This window comes from Mus musculus, chromosome 12 (genome assembly GCF_000001635.26).
Source record: "Mus musculus strain C57BL/6J chromosome 12, GRCm38.p6 C57BL/6J".
In the NCBI taxonomy this organism is placed as follows: domain Eukaryota; kingdom Metazoa; phylum Chordata; class Mammalia; order Rodentia; family Muridae; genus Mus; species Mus musculus.
The window spans coordinates 92922870-92935792 of NC_000078.6; the positions used below are offsets into that span (position 1 = coordinate 92922870).

The following is a 12923-nucleotide window of genomic DNA, read 5'->3' on the forward strand; positions in this document are numbered from 1 at the left end:
ATTCTGAAAAACTATTTTGAAGCTTTGCTATTGAATGTTCACATATTCACATTTCTATAGTGTGACATTTTCTATAATTGATATTTTTCTCATTCTAAACACCTGTATTAAATATCTATACTTTGGATAACTCTTATCTTAGTTATTTGGTTTTTGTGAATTTTAAGTCCAATTTTTTGTGTAGTAATAAAACTAGATCAGATTTGATAATTAATTTATATAATATATAAGCATCTTTTAAACAAATTATTTTGTCATCTATCTTATTTAATTTCTGAATTTGGCTATTTATTGCTTCTTGGCCTTTTGGCTAAGATCAAGTGTAGCATCTGAATTTGACTATTGAGATACTTGTGAGTGGTTTCATTATTTTGATGTTTCTTTAATTTTGACATTGCAATTCTTATTCCTAATATTTCTGTCTAGTTCTTCATACTTTTTTTTTCTGTTTTCTGCCAAAAAATGCTACTGTGACCTTGTCATTCATTTCAAGAATGTTCATCTTACCTCATATAACATAATTTTATAGCTATGCTGAAGTGTTTTTTACTAATAATTTCAATTTCTGGGTCATGTCTGAGTTGGCATTGTATATGTTAATTAACTTTTCCCTAAGAATTTGCTATACTTTTTATTTGATTCGCACATTGACTTGTGCTGAATTTCTCTCCCTCTCTCACATACACACACAAAACAAACAAGAGAGAGCGAGAATGAGAGAGAGAGCAAGAGAGAGAGAGAGAGCGAGAGCAAGAGAGAGAGGGAGAGAGAGAAAGAGAGAGAGAGAGATCTGCATATGTCTAAGGCTCTGTACCATTTATTAACCCTTTATAATATGTCATTTTTCTTTTATGAAATCATCAACTTTGATAGGCTTAGTGACTTTTCCATACATTTTGTAAGTCATTTTTACCTTTAGATCAGATGTTTGTTATTTCAATGATTTAAATATTTTCAATTTTTGCTAGGATATTTCTGGCTTTGTTTGTTTGTTTTGTTTTTATTCCCCCTATATATTCTCATATCAGTCCAAAATCCTTCCATTTATCCACTTAATAACCTTATATAGTATATGATAATGGGATGCCTTTTTGCCTTGTATCAATTCACTCCATAGTCGTTAGTCCCAGGGTAAACAATTCTTAGTCTTCTACTTGTAATGCTTTAATGTTAATCTTCACCTGTTCCATACTCTATCTGTAACTCTGATCAATATGTTATATGAGGCGACTTGAGATACTTAAAAGAGAGAAATATAAAAAAATAGAAATTCAGTAAACTGCCTTTGGATTATTTTTTCCCTACTTTTGCTCTCTGTACTGAAATACCCTCTTCACCAAGATTTACAGTCCATATAACAAAGAAGTTGACCGTAAATGCTACTGTAAATGCAACTGAGACTGCCCTTGGGGAAGGTCAGGGGAAATTTCGGGAGAGCACATGGCTAAGTAAGAAGACAGACTTTCATATACTTTTCATCACATAGGTTTCTTTGGCTTATCTCTATGTCAGAATAGATGGACAGTTCAGTCTTTAGGGGCAAGTTCAGGACAGATATGGGTGAAAAACAGTGATGATGATGACGATGATGACAATGATGAGGATAAAATTTACTCCTTAACATAATTTAAGCTTGAGTTCCATTTTTATTTTTCTACTAATGTTGCCCAATGTTGGAGAAGTTGAAAAAATAAATAGGATGGAAAGATATACAATTTTAATATATCTTGGATGATATCAGAAAAAGTCTTTCCTAGAAAAAATATATGCAAATATTGTTTTTCTCTCATTCCTTCTACCAAAGATATGACACAAACATACTACCATAACCACCACTGAATCCAACAAAACTTATACATGACATCAACAAGAACTAACACTGGTACTGTTTCTATATCTTGCCTTATTTTTGAGACTTTGTGATTATATATACTTTTCAATTATAATTTAAAATTAATATACATGTGTCTCTATAATGGACGATATACATATTTGATTACTTTTATAATATTTATGAGAAATTTTCTAAGTAGAATAACTATAAACAGAAAGTATGATCCATCCATCATACTTTGGTGTACTATAAAGCAAAACTTCATTACCAGTGTAGAGAGCATTTCTACTTTCTACTCTGAACAGAACAGTTATAATTTGTTTTAGAAGTAATAAGTAGTCTCCTATGTGGAAAAGACATTTTTCATCTGTGTTTCTTGTTGCTCTCAGCTTTTCTTTTAAATCTCTGGCTATTTTGATCTTAAGAGAGTTTTCAATTTCATTGTTATTCTGTTTGGTTCATAGTAATGTTTTATTCTTATTTCATGGTGAATAAAAGCCTTTTATCACTTTTGCTGTAACTGCTGTTGGATTTGTTTTAGTACGAAATATGCATGTTTACAAAATCATAATAATTACTTTTGTAGCTAAATTATTAAGGAGAACATTTACTGTCCCTTATTTAATGTGACCCTTAAAACTTTGTCTCCCTTTATATTGGAGTTCTTTAAAATAAATAACTGGATTTTGACATAATGTCTGAGACAATGATTTAATTTACATGCTTTCATTCAAAGTTTTGAAATTCTCTTGCCCTTTAGCTACCTATGACTGTTTATTCGTCAATGCACACAAAGAACTTATTGAATAGTTACTGTGGTTTAAGATTTAATTCCACTTATTGAAGTGGACAATAGTATAGTCAAATATAAGAATTTGGTCTGCTCAATCTACTATTATAGCTAATTATGTGATTAGCATATTATATTATAATTAATATATGATTTGTTGTGTAAACAGATCAGACAGTTACGTTACCTTGAAGAGTCTACAGAGTTCTACATACTACTTTGCTTAAATAAATTTCAAAGACATAGTACTGCACTGGCATTTGTTTGCTTGTTTATTTGGTTTTTTTTTTTTTTTTTTGGTAAACTTTCTTTTTTTATTGGATATTTTCTTTATTTACATTCCCAAGGTTATCTTCTTTCCTGCTCTGCCGCTGTTCCTGGAAATCCCCTATCCCATTCCCCTCCCTCTGCTTCATCCACTCACTCACTCACTTCCACCTCCCCATCTTCAATTCCCCTGCACTGGGACATCTATTGATCCTTCATAGGTCCAAGGACCTCTCCTCCCATTGATGCTTGAGAAGGCCATCATCTGCTACATATGGGGCCAGAGTCATCAGTACTCCTTGGTTGGTTGATTAGTCCCTGGGAGCTATGAAGGGTCTAGTTGGTTGATGTTGTTGTCCTTCCTATGGGGTTGTAAACCTCTTCAGCTCATTCAGTCCTTTCTCTAACTCCTCCATCGGGGACCCCACGCTCAGTCCAATGGTTGGCTGTGAGCATCTGCCTCTGTATTTATTTATGAATGTAAGAACCTGATTTCCTAGCATACCAATCTCCATAGTAACATAAATTTGGCTTTAATATTCTTCTGATTCTCAATATTAAACACACACCCATGAAAACACACATAAAGCTGTTCTTTAAGGTTCTTTTGCTTCTCAAACTTAAGCACAGACACACACACACACACACACACACACACACACATACACATGCACTCACACACTCTCTTGCACACAATAAACAAAAAATGAAAAGAAAGTATCTTATTGATATTTCAAATAATTCAATTATGACAAAATGTAGTGTTCTTGGAAAATATTAACAAATAAGCAAGGAATGTCTTCCAATCTTGGGGTGGTGTGGGTGGGATGAATTTCACTATGTAGTTTTGCATTCTGGAGTAATTTAGGTCACCAAATCTAGTCGGTATTAATAGCTTTAGTTATTAGATTGAGCTTCGGCAGTTATAAATAGCAAGAGAAAAGGGAAGAGATGAGGGCAAAATGAGTAGAACCATTGAAACTTGCAAAGATCATCATAAAGCATAGGTGTTGGTGTTGAAAATGCAAAGAGCTCGTTAAAATTTTACAGTTTGGATGACACCATCCTATCATTGTAATAGACTATTAGTTGTATGACTATCATGTTATTACTGTGTTGGTCTCACATAATGTGGGGGCTTTACATTAAATTCATATCACAGCAGTACTTTGAGGAAAATCATGATCTATGGGTATAACTAACCAAATGTGAGCTTATATTCATATATAGCTTCACCTTTACTTCTTCTGAGCCATGTACCAAATAGTGACTTAAATGTAAGAAAAGGAACAACTGAATAAATGTAACAATGTAGCCTGAGGCTTAAGTTAAAGCTGGAGAGTGAAGATGGACTGAGGCAATTGAAGCTGCAGAGAGTGTCTGTTGGCAGAGAGCCAGAAGATCTGGGAATTAGAAACTTCTATAATGGTCTGTGAAAGACAAGCCCAGAAAGCCCACGTTTGAAAGCACAATCTTTGATTGTGTAATCATGGAAATTCCAAGAAACCTGGTTGTTGCATGAGCAAACATGTATACTACCTGTGCAATTATGTCAGAAAAGTATTGATCATGAAGTGCATACTGGACCTTCCAGTCCCTGGGCACAGGTCTGTAGTGGACGGAGAGTACATTGATACTTTTCTAGGATGAGACCCAGAACTGCATCTGCTACACACTCCGAGTTTCCTGATTGAAGGCCATGAATGTTCCCTGGTGGCTCAGTCTCTGTGTATTGATGATGATATCAGCTATCAACACTGGCTATAATAAGCTGCCGAATTGACTTCTCTGCCCTGTCACTCCCACAGCTAGATTCTTGTCACAGGCACCCTTGCTTTGCATCAGCCTGCCTTTGCTTTATTGGTATATTGACAGTTCCATCCATCTTCTTCAAGGAGGTGACAGGCTGGCTTTTGACTCTCTCATCTTGTTGAGATTTTACAGCCTGCAGGGAAGCTGCGAGCAATCCTGAAGTTTTGCCCAAATTGGCAATATGGAAAGCATTCCTCCTTATTATACAGAGCATGATATAGAGTCATAATTATAAAAATACAGACTTGCTGACATGCCTTAGCTGGCAAGTTTAAAGGAACTAATACTTGACCTAACCATGGTGACAGATGGCTTAAGACTATTTTCCCAGCTGCTCCTGGGGATTGTTGTGCTAACACAGTAACATTTTCCCCCGGGTCTCTAAAGGAGCAAAGCAGCAACAGAGACATAAAGCAACTCCTTCCCACTTTGTATGCCATCATGGCAGAGGAGCCTGACAATATTCTTTGAGAGAGAGAGAGACAGAGAGAGAGAGAGAGACAGAGACAAAGACACAGAGACAGAGAGACACAGAGAGAGAGACAGACAGCCAGAGAGAGAGAGAGAGACAGAGAGACAGAGAGACAGACAGAGAGAGACAGAGAGAGATACAGACAGAGAGAGAAAGACAGAGAGAGAAACAGAGAGAGAGAAACAGAGAAAAAGAAAAACAGTCTAGTTTCTGAATCATTTTCTTTTTCAAGTTCATGCCAGTGTTTACACCAATAACATGAGGGGGGTCAATGTATTTGTAAAATGAGGAAGTTTTATTTTTGAACTGTTCAAAAGGTCACTCAGCATGATGTAACGGGAGCTTTTATGGGCAAAACAAAAATTGTGAATTATATAATGGAATGTTTTTCTGTTTTTCATGCTGTTAGATATGACTCACCATACATTTTATCCTATCTTTACCAGATATTGTAATTAAAAGCTATCTGCATAACAGCCGTAGCAGAGAAGTTGGAGTTAAACCAGAGGTGGCCAGAAGTACAGGATTTTAAAAAGCATTTCTTCAACTGACATTGATCATTTTGGAAATCTGCAGTGTTCTATGAATGATCAGAATACCATATTTTTAAAAACCTATTTTTGTCTTTGGACAAATAAAAATGATTCCTGAAGAGTGTGACAGAGGAATGCCTTTAAAACGAAGACGTTCTTTCACTGGTGACAGATTGATTAATGCATGATATTTTCTCTTTTAATTCTCCTTAATGACTTTACTCAAATGTCTATACTGTAAATTTTACCTTCCTGATACCTCTGAAGGTACTGAGGCACCATAAATGTAATGGAATGCCAAAACTGAAACAACCTAGAAAATATGCTAAGCCACATTATAATTCTACTCCCCGCATTGAAAACCTAGTGTACTAAGTGCCCTACAGTTTGTTCTGCAGCTTAAACATATGCATTTCTATGGATTTTTATTTGTTTTTTTTTAATTCTTACTTTTTGCTCTTGGTGTTTATAGTAATAAAAATCTAAGATACAATAGGCAGGTATTGTTATAACTGAGTAAAATGACAAATACAAGAGAAATACAAACATTCTTGTATTTTAAAATCATAAGGAATAATATAAATACAATACACCTATAACAAAATGTTATACTATCGACGGAGACATCTATATATTTTAATATAAAACACAGCAATGTGGATTTATTTTCAACTCATTGCTGCACTGTTTTATCAAAATAGCTAAGAGGTTCTAACCCTCACTTTACCATAGAGAGTCTTTCCTCTGCCATAGATTTATTTCTTGCTACTATAGTTCTTTTAATAAATTAAAATTTAATAACCCTATTTATAGTTGTATTTATTAAACAAACATGTATGATTTATTTGACACTTCCTTCTATATTTTCTTCTAAGAGCAATAAGACGTTATAACAGTTTGATTCTAAGAACAAAATCAAAATTATATGAATACTTTAGTGTCTACAAAACACCACATTGAATGTTATATACTTAATCAGCCCCCAAATAATCCAGTATCAGGAAAGAAATTTAATTTCACAATAGTTTTTTTCCCACATTACATCAATAAACCACGACAAAGGGTGACAAACTCATGGTACAATCTATGTTGTGGAAACAGAAAAAAAACAACACTCTACAGTGTCATAGTTCTACTGGACTATGATGAAGACATACACTTCCCAAAGAGATTGCTTCTACCTCAGAAGTTTTGTGAACCTTCAAGTTCTCCCTCACATTTCATTTGCTTTATTTATTTGACTTTATGCCTTTGAGTCAGAGTCCAGCTGTTAATTCATGGTCAGCATTGAACTCACCATATCGACCAATATGGTCTCAAACCTGTGGAGTCTTTTTTTAATCAATGTCTCCCAAATACTGACTGTGCTTGTTGCTTTACTTATCCTCATAGAAAATGCCCACCAAAACCAAGAAACAGATGAAAGGGTTTGCTTTGGCTTAGAGTTTCAGGGTACATTAGCCCATCATGGTGAGGAAGTCAGAGTAGCATGAATATGGAGCAGATATTCGAGTTGATTACATCGGTAGGCAGTAAGCAGAGGAGATGGAATCTGATTCTCAGCTTGCATTTTCCTTTGGATGCCACCTGGGACCCAAACCTGTGCAATGGTTCTTCCCACATCCATGGTGAATTTTCCCATCTGAAGTAAAGCAATTTAGTAACTTCCTCATAGATCTGCCAGAGGTTTGTGTCCTACATGGTATTCAATCTTACCAGTTAAATATTAACATGAACCATCAAGAGGAACTGAATGGGTCATCATGCCTATCTTATTTTCATTGTTCTCAACAGTTTTGCATAACAGGAATGTTAAACTAAAATGGAGAATTCTACGTTTGTTATAGAATGAATATACCCTTCTTCCAAAGTTGTAATTACAGATACCTAATGTAATGGTATTAGGTTTCTAAGATGATCAATTCTTGAGGATGGAGCACTTGTGGATTGGATCAGTGTGACTGGAAAAATGAGCTCATTATTTCCATAAACCAGGAAAAGTATTAGGATAAAGAAATTAAAGAGATAGCAAATCTTCTCCAGGTACAGAATAATTCAGCATTCTTATCTGAGACACTCAAGCTTCAGAAATATGAGAAAAGCCTTTGTTGCTTATTAGCCACATGGTATAAAATGTTTTGTTACAATGGCCTAAATGATCCATGACAGATTTACCTTTTACAGTTTCCATAATAAATTCTCATAAATTGTATGACCTAAAAAAAATAGGAGTTTATTATTTAATAGTCTGTAGCAAGAAATTCAATCTTAGGTTGTCAAGAGAATCACTGCTGTGTCCTTCATTTTCCTTTCCCAGCACTTAACAGTCACTGGTCATTGCCTATCTTATACCTATATCTTCCCAGTTTCAATATCCATAATCACATATATCCAATCAAATTGTCTGCTCTATGTTTGTCTGCACCATTTGTTAGTTCCTATCTTTTCTGTAAAGTGCCAACCATATTCTATTAAAGTAAACGCATTTCAACTTGTTTAAATCAAAATTTACCTTAATTTCAGAAAGGATCAATACTGGGATGCTTCAATTTTTTTTTTTTTTCGGCAGAGGTATAATTTGAATCATAGCACTTACCCTACCTAATAGAAAAAAATATATACTGTATATCCACAAGGGGAGTGTAAAACCTGCACATCAGGTGTAGAAGAAAGTGGAAGAACATAAGCCAAAGTTGTGATGACATATTGGATATCAGGTCCAGCCTCCTTTTCCTGTTTCTGTTTATCTAAGAACTCCCACATTCAAAATTTACTAGGAAGACATTTCCCCACATGGTCTTTGTTCTGTGGGTAACAGAGGATGCTCTTCCCAGGTGAAAAAAAGAGTTGTACCTTTATCCATAAGGTACCAGCTGCACCGGGTATACTTTGTGCAATAACAAGAAACAGGACACTGGTTCTTTAACCCTGGTATGGAAAATGGATAAAGGTGGAGAGTAAGTCACACTGTGGAGAAATCTCTGCTCTCCCAAGCACATTTGCTTTTCAGCTCAGTTAGGTTAACATGATTCTCATTTATGTTACTGAGAAATAATTAGTTCCTAAGTGAGATGATGTCTGGACCACTTTCTGGTATAACTTATCAACCACATATAATTTCAATAAAAATTATCATAAAAATAAGTATTCTGTTTAATCTGAAAAGCCAAAGATAATATGTGTGGCCTAAAAAAAGGAAGAAAAACTTTTTCTGCCCGGTTGGATTATAAGCTATCAGCATGGTAACTATTTGTGCAGGGGGAAAAAAAATCTCATTTTGTAATATTAAATTAAGTGAAAACTTTTCTCATTAGTTTTATTAGCGCTATAACATTACTTTAAAATACTGTCAATATTTGAAAAGGAGTTTCATAATCTATTACCCTTACACTTATACACGTCATTTCTATTTTTGAAATAAAATAATGAATATACTGAGTGTCAAAAGCTTATGTACTGTAAATCAAATTAACAGGCTATGGATCAAGTCCCTATTATGTTAAAGTTGATGGACTTGCCTTCAAAAGAGTACCATTCAGAGCTCTGGATCGAGACAGTTTTATTAATAGTTTCTTTCATACATTTTAAAGTCAATGTTAAACAGCTCCTGTTGATAACACAGACACCTGCATTTACGGAGGATAAAAGATGTTTGACCAAACATTACATCAACAAACATTACTATCTAGGAGAAATAATATCCATATATTAACTGCTTCCTTCCTTCCTTCCTTCCTTCCTTCCTTCCTTCCTTCCTTCCTTCCTTCCTTCCTTCCTTCCTTCCTTCCTTCCTTCCCTCCCTCCCTCCTTCCTTCCTTGCTTGCTTAGCAGTTCTCTTTGGTTCCATCCTAGGTCTGGGTTTTCTGGTCTCTGGCTCTTGACTTTCCAGGCAGTGACAGGCATGGGGTTCCTTACCTAGCATGGCTCTGAAATTAGCCTAGGCATGGATTGCCCACTTCTACTCTAGAAAGTCTTGCAGGCAAGAAAAATTGTAGGTTGAAGGTTTTATGGAGGTTTTCATGTCCCAGATCCTCCACTGGGAGTGTTGTCTGCTGACAGAAGATGACTGATTCTGGCTCCATTTCCCCTATTAGCTGGAGTCTTCACTATGGTCACCCTTGTATATTCCTGAAGATTTTACTGTATTAGATTTCCATTGTATTAGGTTTCTTATACACCCAAATCCCCCCCCCCCATTCCAGTTGCCTCTTCCATTGCTAGTGGTTATCACGTTTGCCTCATAGTGTGTGTTTGTGCGTCTGTGTGTTTAATTTGGTTACATTATAATGGTTTTGTTTGTTTTGTTTTGTTGCAGTATTTTATTTTGTGGTTTTAGTTGGAGGGTTTATTGTATTGGGGTTTTGTTTCTTATTTTTGTATTTTGGAAAGATTTAACATTGGGTGGGTAGGGGAGGTGAGAGGATCTGGGAAGATTTGAGAGAGGAGAAGAATATAATCAAAATATATTTAAGGTTAAATATTTTAAACATTAAAATATAATAATAAAAAGTAAAGTTTTAATCTTCATCTCCCTTTTTATGGCTCAAAGGTTTATGCTACATGGCCATTTATTTGTTACAATTCTAACTTGCAAGATGGCAGTATCCAGAAGTAGGTCATTTAGGAGGAACAGCAATGTATGCATTTGTACTTAACAGTAGGTCCTCAACAAAGAACGTTCACTCTGTCCTCCTTGTCCATAAGAAAGCAGTATCTATGAATCAAAATGAGAACCTTTAACTCACACAATGTGTTAAAGCCTTGACCTTGGACTTTTAAACTTCTAAACTGTGATTAAACTCATTTGGTTGTTTATGATCCCTGGTTCTCTGGTATTTCATTATATTAATCCAAAAGAACTAAGATTTTTCATCCTCTCCAGAATAACTTTTTCTTTCTTCCATGATAATCTATCCCCAAAGTACATCAATCTTTCTCTCATATGGTTTGAAAAATTAGTATGGCATTCTCTGTTAACTTTCTGAGATGTCTTTGTAGGCATCAGACTGAGGAATACACATTTAGTACATTTCAAAATGATGAAGGTTAGAGTGAAAAATATATAAAACATTAATAAAGTGTGATGTGTTGAGGGAGTAAAGAATTCTTGTAAGTTACTGTAAGAAGCAACAGTACCAAGATGAGCAGAAACACAAGTTCAGCTGCCAAAAGCTAGTAGATTAAACAACAGCATTAAAACAGGTTAGAAATTTCTAGAATTAATATTTCACATCTTAAATATCTTTAATTGCATCACATTCAATGAATAAAACCTGATCACTCTGTGATAACATTTGTGATTCCCCAAGTTAAAATTATAAGTTTTTCACAAGTGCAAATGGGATATTTTGAATTAATCAGAAATGATATTCTACGGCATGTTTTCAGGCCTTTAATGCTACTGTCTTAGCTCATTTAAGTGTGATGACAGTTCTACTCCTTAACAAGACCTCTAAATAGCATATTTAGGAGGATAAATGCATCTTTATTTGGTAGCATAGTCTGTTATGTTTAAAACAAAACTCTGCATAAATCATGAGAATAAATTTAAGATAGAGTCAGCATATCATTTTTGCTAGCTTCATTTTATGAATGTAATTAAGAAAAATAAGTGGTTATGCCTCAGGAACCTTCAATATTTAGAAATTGTATTTTATTTAACATAGGAAGCAGGTTATATTCACGCACATGGTGACGTACAGACATTTATAAATTCAGTTCCAGGGATCCATTGCTCTTTTCAGATATCCACAGGCACTAAGTAAATGCATAATGCATATTCATAAATTTTAAATTAAAATTTAAAAAGAAGAACAAAGCTCCATAGAACAGTTAATAGTATATAAAAATGAGTTTTAGTGTTTTCACTGATCACCCCACTTCTAGTGGTGAATGACTAGTTTGACTGAAGTTTTTCAGAATTCAGAGCTTCAAAAGGAATGTCTTACTTAATATAATTTGAACGATAGAATTAAGAATGTCAGAGAGGTCTAGGATACCACAGGAAGACTTACAGAATCAACTAATCTGAGCCCAGGGGAACTCACAGAGACTCAACTACTAATCAGAGAATGCAGGGTCTGAGCCTAAATCCCCTACACATGTATAGCTTATGTGCAGTTTGGTCTTTATGTAGATCCCGTAACAATTAGAGAGGGAGCCATCTCTGACTGTTTCATGCCATTGGATCCCCTTCCTCTACTTGCGCTGTCTTTTTGAGCCTCAGGAGAGGATGTATCTAGTCCTATTGGGATTAGATGTCCCAGGGAGCTGTGATACACAACAGGACTTCCCCTTCTCTGAGAAGAAGGGGAGGAGATAATGAGGAAGGATTTATAAGGACAGGACTAGGAGGAGAGGAGGGAGAGAGGCTGTGTTCAGGATCTAAAGTAAATAAAAATAAATTATGGAGAAAATGATGTGGAAAGTTGTTATCTATGCTACTGTAAAGATTGCATGATCTTTCTATGAAGTTATAAAAGTCATTATTGAACCATTTAAATTGGAAGAAGTAAAAGCACAATAATGAGAACATTAGAAAGCTATGTTTCAATTAATAGCTGATATTAATTATATTAGGGTGTAAAATGGTGTTTCTAGCATTTCATACTTATGTTATAACCATTTTTAAACATGAATTTCAATGTTATAATTTTATCTCATTTAAATCAAATGTTTTCTTTTGTGTGGTGTAATTTGAAAACTTTCATGTTAATTTAAAAGTGCTGTGTTACAAATGTATGTCTTTCTTATTTTTCTTAAAACCCCAGAATTATGCCTAAATATTAATAAACACTTTTGTTCAGTAAAGCTATGATTAAAATAACGTGAGTAGGATTTTTTAAAACAACCCTGAAAACAACTCACAATAAATTACACATAACATTTTATGAAGAATTACTTGTTGGGCTAAATCAAAGTATATTTGACTCTTATGCTGAAAAGTTTTATTTTGATTTAACATCTTTTGTAGTAATAGCATAAGCTCAAATGAAATTTGGAGGGACATAAATTTTGAGTATGTAGTAATTCACTAAAAATTATAGGTATAAACTCTTGAACTCCCAATTTAATTTAATTTTTCTTTTTGTAACTTCTCTTTGACAGCTCTACAATGAACACCTCATGCAGTTGTACAGAGTAGTTACTCTGCACATTTTACTTGGTGGGTCTATTTGTTGAACTTTATTTACAATATTATTGATGATAATTTAA

General features: G+C 34.4%; 1 pseudogene; it reads left to right on the forward strand.

Annotated features, from left to right (window-relative positions):
* Window positions 1-290: 290 nt before the first annotated feature.
* On the forward strand, window positions 291-405 carry Gm52021 (annotated as a pseudogene).
* Window positions 406-12923: the final 12518 nt, after the last annotated feature.